General features: G+C 38.8%; 1 protein-coding gene across 1 annotated transcript in view; it reads left to right on the top strand.

Moving 5' to 3' along the window:
* Positions 1 to 230: 230 nt before the first annotated feature.
* Positions 231 to 8,657, top strand: part of sema3b (sema domain, immunoglobulin domain (Ig), short basic domain, secreted, (semaphorin) 3B) — a 114,344-nt gene continuing 105,917 nt past the window's right edge. The window contains exons 1-4 of the mRNA XM_058642802.1: positions 231 to 384; positions 3,151 to 3,260; positions 4,639 to 4,742; positions 5,473 to 5,564. The gene's annotated coding sequence lies outside the window, so the exon portion shown is untranslated. The remainder of the gene's footprint in view (positions 385 to 3,150; positions 3,261 to 4,638; positions 4,743 to 5,472; positions 5,565 to 8,657) is intronic.

The raw sequence follows: 8,657 nt of genomic DNA, 5'->3' as shown, positions 1-8,657 counted from the left end.
TTTACAAAAAAAAAGGCATAACCTAGCAACCTGCTATTAGACCTCATATCTTGGGCTACAGATTAAGGATTACAGAGAGGTGAGATGGTACCAAACCATTAAGAGCTTTAAAAACCAACAATAACGTTTTAAAATCAATCCTAAAACGTATAGGAAGCTAGTGGAGTGCAACACAAGTGTGATGTGGTCTCTCTCTCTCGTTTTCTTTCCAGGGAATATGCGAGTGGCGGTGTTACGGAGCAGCTGGAGTCGTTGGATAGATGACTGGTCTAAGCCCACAATAATCCAATTGAGATGTTATAAAAGCATGGATCAGTGTCTCTAAAACTTTGAGAGGGTGATAGGCCTTCACCTTGGCCATGAGCCTTAGTTGATGGTGCTTTGGTAAGTTGTACATCTGTCTTTTAATGTAGTGTTACTTACACAGTGCAGTGAGCAGCAACAGCAGCTGTGTTTTGTTTGACACATGCAGGCAGTTTGGTAAGCACTCATTTTCAATACAGGACGATCACGATTCCCGTGAAGCTAAAATCATGATCGTGATAAAAGTACTGCTATACTCTGCTATATTGAGAAATGTGTGAGCTCATTTGACAGTGGTTTGAATGGTGTTTTGTTAATTTAAATTTGTGTTCTCATGTTCCGTCTGATCAATTTTTCAAGCAATAAGGGAGCTTTTACTTTTATTCACCTATTGTATTTGTATTTCTCAGATGGTGGCACATTATGTAACATGATAAGTGGCCAACAGTTAATGTAAGAGGGATCCTATGAGAGAAGCATAAAGAGATAAAATATGTAAGCACTGGAGTGAAAAATATCCTCATAATAAGGAAGTTATGAAAATAAAATCCAGAAAGAATACTTGTTCTTGGGCCATCTAAGGATCGTAATATTATTACATTCACTATTTATTTTTTTCTATGGCAGGCACATTCTTCTGGAGCAGTGGTCTGTGTTTCTGAAGCAGGCTCAGAGTGAAATTTGTCCTCAGCTGCTGCACAGACTCTCTGTCCAGCCGATTCTCCTGTTTTGTGTTTACTTGTGTGTACGTTTATATTTCAAGACGATAGAAAGAAAGCCAAATAGTGACACATAAAAGATGTCAAATCCCCTGAGGCATTTCTTCTTGCAGCTTGTTTAAAGTCATTTCAGATCTCAGAGAGCATAGACAAGTGATGTTTTTAATATTTTTGAATATCATTGAATTAGCCGTGAATTCTATTCTCCTTCTTTTGTGTGTAAACTTTTACATTTTCATCAATTTTTTTATTTTGATTTCCTATATTCACATTGAATGTTTTTCTATTTATATGACAGTGGTTTATTTTTTCGGAAATAATAATGAAAAAATAGCCCCAAGACTTAAATCCATTATCCCCAGAAATCATCATCATGAGTTCAGTCTCCTGCTCTGTAGATTGTTCATCTGGTGAATCATATCAAAGGGATTTTAAATGGTTTGGGGCAAATATGGGAAAAGGGATAACGGCTTTGAGTCTGTGAACTTTCCAAACATAAAAATGCAAATATGTCATCTGATATGAGCTACAGTTTTCTGCAATAAGTTTCAGTGACTTACATATTTCAATCAACACTTTCTTTTGACATTTTCAGATTGCTTTCCCTCTTCTCCTTTCCCCAAAAGTGTTTTACCTTTTTGCCCTCAAGTCAGCAGTTTCATTCCCCTACTGGTGTTTGTGGAACACATGAACTTTCCCTCCATCTACTTTACTGTCATTCCTCGCTCCATCCATCACTCCTCTGTTTCCTCTGTCAGTTCTGTGAGCTATGAAGAGATTCACTGGTTTCCTGAGTGGAAGAAATGATTTGGCCACATGAGCTATCTTTTAGGAGAATCTTACATCTTTAAAGTCAAGCTAAAGCTATGGGAAGACAAAATATGCTTATTCTATGGGTGGTGTGATTATGTAGAGAATAAGGTCAGGTCAGAAACACAAGTGAACATGCGTGGGCCTGTGAGCAATGCAAATTGAAGTTAAAAATGTTTCTATTTGAATATAGACTGTGCATCCAGAGGAGTGATTGCATATTTATCACCTGTTTTAATGTCCTGTATGTACCAGGATCCAGCATCTTTTAAATCTCTTCTTTAAACAAGACTTTTTTTCATGTTGAGTTTTGTTATGTGTATGTGCTTATTTACTTACAACATAAAGTAAGTAAAGTAAACAAAAGAGTAAGTTTAAATTGAGATAGACTTATTGGCCTTTTGGGAATAAAAAGAGGTTAAAAACATAACAGTGATCTTTCTCTTTCTCTCAGTTACTCAACTAAAACAGATCCACACATTACATAGACATGAAGTATGTTTTTAGTGCTTACATAAATATCTTTGTCTTTATAGGAAGAGTGATTAATTATTTGCCAGGTATGTGGAAACAGACCATCGACTGACGTAATTGTGTAAGAGCAGGATTTACTGATCAGGTGATGAAAAACAATGTTTCAGGAGACAAAGAGAAGAAATCCTCAGCGCTAGTTGAACATTAATTCCTTCCCAAGAATGCAATGACATAAGTACCAATGTGTTTTCTACTCACAGACATATCTGTGGAAGTGACAGGTATTAGCCAGTAACTCAGAAAGCTGTGAATATGACACATTTGACAGTTTGTGTGGTTGAAGGCTTGTTTGTATGTGAAAATCAATCTTTTGTGAAGCTGTAACATTTTTGCTTTGGCTCTGTTTAGTGGTGAGATCAAGAATGATGCAATGACATGTTAATTCACCTGCAGTACTTAGGGTCTGTGTAGTAGACTCTTGCTCCACAAGTGGCACACAGTTTCTACAATACTGAGTTACAGTCATTTGATACTATTCATGGTATATTCAAGTTAGACACCAGAACAGACATGCAAAATAAAGTAGTGTGACTTTTTTAAAGAAGATATATTGCATTTATAAGCACTTAAAAAAAACAGCCTGCGCAATTTGTAAATTTGCATCAATTCAGCGAGGAAGAGTATGTGATTCATAAAGCGTGAGGATATTACACGTGTGTTTCCAGTGTCACAGACATTTAAGATAGAAACTGTGAAGATATGTGACCCATGTGCAAAACCTTAATGAAATCTTGGTTTCCCTAATATGCATTGGGTTAACCAGTAAATCTTTTTCCGACTGCAGCCTGAAGGAGAGAGTGCTTGCCTGAACCTGTCCACATGCCGCAGGGGACGGTGACCACAGGTGGAGGGAAGGAGGCCCCTGTGGATGCATGAAAGAGAGAAAAAGGAAAGGTGAAGTGATTAACTCAAAGACAGCGGCAGCCATGGGGTAAAAAACCCCGGAGCTGCTATGAGATTAAATGACAGAGGAGGACAAGATTAACTGAGGGGTTAAGTTAAATGTGTTTCTCCATCCACCACTCAGCTTATTATCGCCAAAGCTGATGATTTAGTATGTGACGGTGTCTCTGTTCAGTCTTTATTTGATGCCTCGTGTCATCCTCTCTATCTCTGTTTAATTTAGCTGATGTTTCTCTCTTGCACCCTTACATCTATGCTTCTTTTTCTGGTCGCCTCCTTCCCACACTTTCCTCGCTCTTCGTACTTATGACCTTTCGCAGGAGGAGATATGCAGTAAGCCTACAGTACAATATCTGTGAAGCCCAATTTCACCCCATATACTCTTATCACAACCAAAATGAAGAATTTGAGTCTTGAGGAACTTTTTTCTTATATGTATATGAATAACGATTGATGATTTTTGTTATTACTTGTGAACTAGTTGTGTGGGCTTGTCTTCCATCAGTCTTGATGTAAAACAAATGACTTCTGTGTGCGGTGTGGGAATGTCATGAGTTGTGTGGAACCGATAGGCTCAAACGCATTGTGTAAACTCATTTGTCAATTGAATTTAACATTTGTTAAAAGCCTTTAAAACCGAGCGCATCGCCCACGACACGTTGGCACAAGCACGCTTTGCATCACTGTAGTTGTGCGACGTTTTGTGCTATTGGAAAAATTCCAATTCGGTTTCTGAAAGCTGAGAAGTTGCACGTCAAAAGTGGTTATTGCGATAATTTCAATCGTGTCGTTTCAGAAAGTCAGAGAATCTGCGTCTTTTTCACCAGAGAGGAAAGAGTCGGATGAACATAATTTCCATTTTTGGCCTGTTTTTGCCCACTGAGAGACAAAGGCTCAAAAATGTCTTATTGTAAATGTTTCATGCTGTTCCAATTTCAAATTTAACATCATCGTTCATTTACAACTGCACTGTTTTTATAAATAAACCTTTTTGTTTTTCTTCATTTTAAATAGTTAAAACAGTATTTCAATATGCAGTACGTTGTAAATAACTGCCAGATATTGGACGTTATTCTGGAAAAATGGACAAAAGCACTTAGTTACTGGACATTCTGTGGTCCTTTTATGGTTAAAATAAGCAAAAAAAGTCCAGATGGACATTATGAGGATAAGGTATTAAAGGGTTAATTTTGAAAATGTATGATCTACAGTTTTAAATTCATTCATTTTCAAAGTTAATACATAAAGCTCTTTTTTAAACGTGAGTCAGCTCGCAATAATGTATTTACGGTAGAACATTAGTTTTCTGAATGTCCCTCTGCAGTTTGAGGCCGTCGGAAAAATGTTCCCTTCTTTGTTGTGGTTTTAGATGGTGTGTGTGTGCTGAAGTGCATCAGAAGGAGCATCTTTCACCACAGCAGGGATGTGCTGCGATCTGCCACAGCTGATAAAAATCAGACCGAGGAAATGCAGGTAAACCTCAGCATGATACACAGCTGATAGAACCATGGTGCAGTGTCCTGGACGGGACCTTTCAACATAGCCTACGCGTACACATCCCATGCAGGTAGATCCTGAAAACCTGAAGAAACGGTAACAAAATGAAATAACTCAAGTGTTGCCTCCCTTGTGCTGTCAGCTGTGGACATTTAAGTTCCCCAGTCTTGTGCAGATTGCAACCAAAGTGTTAAACGTACCTACATCAATGAGTTACATCCATGTATGGTTGATTACAGCCATGCTTTATCATTGCAACGTCCCACAAGTTACACCAGATAACACCAGTTTTACCCACATGCTTATCACAGAGCTAACTGTGCCAGGAGTTGTATGTGGATGCTAGACTGTAATCAGGATATACTGATGACAACACTGAGACTCAAAACACAAGATAAAACCAGAACACCTTTTTTTTCACGTCCACCACTATTTTTGCGAGCCAAGCATTTGCTGTTTTATTGATCATTTTACAGACATCCCTTTGGCTTCAGACTGCATTCATTATTTGAACCAAGGCCAATAGAAAGACCTCAGTAACCTGCTGCACTTGAAAGCATTCCATTTAACCTTGATTTTTGATGCTACATCAGAGAGTTTTCACTCTCTCTCTCTCTGAGCAATTAGCCACCCATATCTAGTTTTAGTATTTCATAGATCATTTTTAAAAAATACAATAACATGACAGTTTAATGTATTTTATTAGTTTGCAGCATCTCACAACACTTGATTTCCACATCAAAGCCAGTCTCCAACATCTCCGCCTGCATCTGACTGTCTGCCAAGAGAAACCTGTGGGTAAGTGCGTGTGTTTCCTGCGTATAGCTATTCCTGCATGTAGTTAAGGGCTTTGAGGGCATCTGGCCATGTATAATTCATAACAAACTCATAGTCAACCACAAAAAAGAAAGAAAGGCTTTCATTTAATAAATCAAGTAGAGGTAACAGATGCTGCATTCCAGGCTTTCCTCTGACAGACAGGGCTACAGTAAATGTGTCCCCTTTACCAAAGGAGCAGTTCCACTTTTTGTCCTGTTGACGTGATGGATGGAGGCCTGTGTTGTCGGGTCATGTTTTCTCACATACACACTCATACACCTACAGGGGCCCCACTGTTTTGGTGAAGTCCTGTGTTCACAGGGATGTTGACAAATGCACTAGACCTGATTAAAGACCTGGTTCTCTATCTGCTCTGTGTATGTACTTGTATTTGTTATCTTTGAGGGACTTTTCTCTCGTATAAACGCTGACCTTAACAGGATCTGTCGTCCTCGCGAAGACCAAAAGTTAGTCCTAATAAGGTGGAACCTCCTTTCTGAAGAACTTCAATTCCTTGTCCTCAGAAGAATAGCTGTGTGTGAGAGAGAGAGAGAGAGAGTGAGAATTATTGTTTTGTTTACCACATGTAAAACCTATGGTACCAAATGGTACACATGTTTTAATGTTCATCCACTCAATGAACTCAGATTTCATTGTTCGTAATAATCTTCCATCGTTACCCTTTGTGAGCACCTGCCAAGTCAGGAAAAGAGATTTTCCCCATCACTCAGCTCCACTTTGTCTTCTCCATGTTGCATATTGCACACCTTGTCTGTGCTGTGGTTGGCTTCATGTGTGGACATTGAACGTGTGTGGGGAGGGAAGGGTATATCAACATTAGCTGGTTACACTTCATGAAACTTGTATGAACTGACTTTTGTATTATTTGGCTGTGTGATAGTGAGCATTATCAGTGTATGACACTGTTGATCAAATACAATATAAACTGGCCTGAACACAGAACCACTTTGCACAATGCATGCTAGCTTTTAATAAATTTTTTTATCTAATTTAGTAACATGAAACTGAGCGTCTTGATCAAAGAAACATTCACTTAAGAAACTGCCAATGTCAGTTTGCTGGCTAATTATCTAATTAGCTGCTCAGGTTGTTTCTGTTTCTCTTCTATCAAATAATAATAAAAGATGTGACATTAAATTTAAAAGACAAACTTACAATATTTTAATTTACAAAAATGACACAAATTCCATAATGTCCACTCAGCCCAGGTAGTTAAAGCAGTAGCAGATCCTTATTCAGTTTATTTTGAGTTTGTTGTGGCAACATGCAGTACCCTATCAGCACAGTGCAGTCAAAGTGGTATAAAGATTGAGTGTAAAATGAAGGACATGCCTATAAACTTGTGAAAACGTACTTCAGTACTTGCACACAGTAAGCACATACAAGTACAACAGTGCTTTTAAGCTGATAGATACTTTAACTGACATGGTCACATTTTGCCTTTGTCATTTGTAATGTTGGATGACCATCAAATGGAGCTATTTTACTCTAGAATGAAGATTGTAAGTGGCCGTCATTCATCACTCTCCTTGTAGCACCACTGTAAGTGTAGCTAAAAATGGTTAGGAGTCACTGTGTGTGTGTGTGTGTGTGTATCAGCAGAGGACAGGTATTTCCTACAGCAGTGAGCCAAGAACAGTTAAACTAGGAGAAGGTCGAACCACAGGGAAGATGTGGTGGGAGAGAAAAGGAGAGAGGAAAGAAAAAAGGTTTTTGCTTTAGTATCTAGCAGGTAGTAGTAGTTTGGTAGTACCTGCCTAAAGTAGAAGTCAAACCTGTCAGCCTTTCTATTATAAATCAGACTTCTTTATAAAGGCAGTGAGACAAGTCTTGGATAATCACAGAGTGGAAGAGGAATGTTATAGAAAAGGCTGAACAGCTGTTGAAGTGCATATTTTAGACTGAGAAACTCCAAGAGGCTGATGGTCCTATTTGGACAGTTGGAGGTGTGTTTGCGTGCTCATAGGCTTATTCTTGTTGTGTGTGCATGTGTCTCTTGGTGTAGCTAGGAATGGATGTTGAGCCTGCCATCCTTAGAGGAGGAACAACGCTTTAGCTGACAGACTGTGACCAGCTGGGTTTGCCTGCCACAGTTTGTCCTTGGGATTCTGGGACAATGAGAAAAGAGATAAAGCATTTAGACATTTTTATTATCTCACAAAAAACAATTTCTCTCTCCCTCCCTTTTCCTCTTTCTTGCAGCTTTCGCTTTGTGCAGTCTGAAGAACATCTGAAAGCCGCAGGCACTATTGGATATAACCCAAATATACAACTGTTCTTTTCTTTTCTTTTCTTTTTTTTATGGCATAAACAGCATTTGTTGCATTGGAGGGACCAGTCTATCCTGTGTGTCTTACATCTTGACAAACAAGTCAAACACCATAAACCTTTTATATCACATTCTGACACTGCCTTATTTTGTCACACTTAATCTCAGTTTGCAGATAACAAAGGAAAACCAGAAGGATGTGTGCTGAAACTATAGACGATGACAACATCTACTGAATATATCTCCTTTCTTAGACGTCTCGAGAAAATTCTGTCTGTGGGTCAGATACCTGCTTTTAAATAAAGATAACTGACTTTGTCCTCCGTGTTGAAATGTCACGCTATTCCCAGTGCTTCTTTCTCATTTCACTGTCTCTCTGGGACTGATGAGAGCGATGTCTTTCCATCTCCATTATTTCCAAGGAGGTGTAACATTGCATACTGCTATTGAAAGACTTGAGTGTTTAGTGTGGTCCTGCTGTTGCTGTAGCTCATCTGCTTCAAGGTTCCATGTGTTGTGCGTTCAGTGATGGTCTTCTGTATTCCTGTGTTACTTACTGTTTCTATCATCTGGAACTAGTCTGATTTTTCTCCCCTGACGATGGGCATTTTCACCTGGAGAACTGCCGCTCACTAGACACTATTTTTCTCTTTTTTGGACCATTCTAAAACCCTAGAGATGGATATATCTTGTTCGATCAGTTTCTGAAATCTTCAGACTAACCTGTCTTGCTGGTTGTTTTGACCATATCGTCTTGCCTAAATGCAATGACTTGCTGCCAT

This window comes from Solea solea, chromosome 11 (genome assembly GCF_958295425.1).
Source record: "Solea solea chromosome 11, fSolSol10.1, whole genome shotgun sequence".
In the NCBI taxonomy this organism is placed as follows: domain Eukaryota; kingdom Metazoa; phylum Chordata; class Actinopteri; order Pleuronectiformes; family Soleidae; genus Solea; species Solea solea.
The sequence above is the reverse complement of the archived record's forward strand: the minus strand, read 5'-3'. Positions and strand labels throughout refer to the sequence as shown.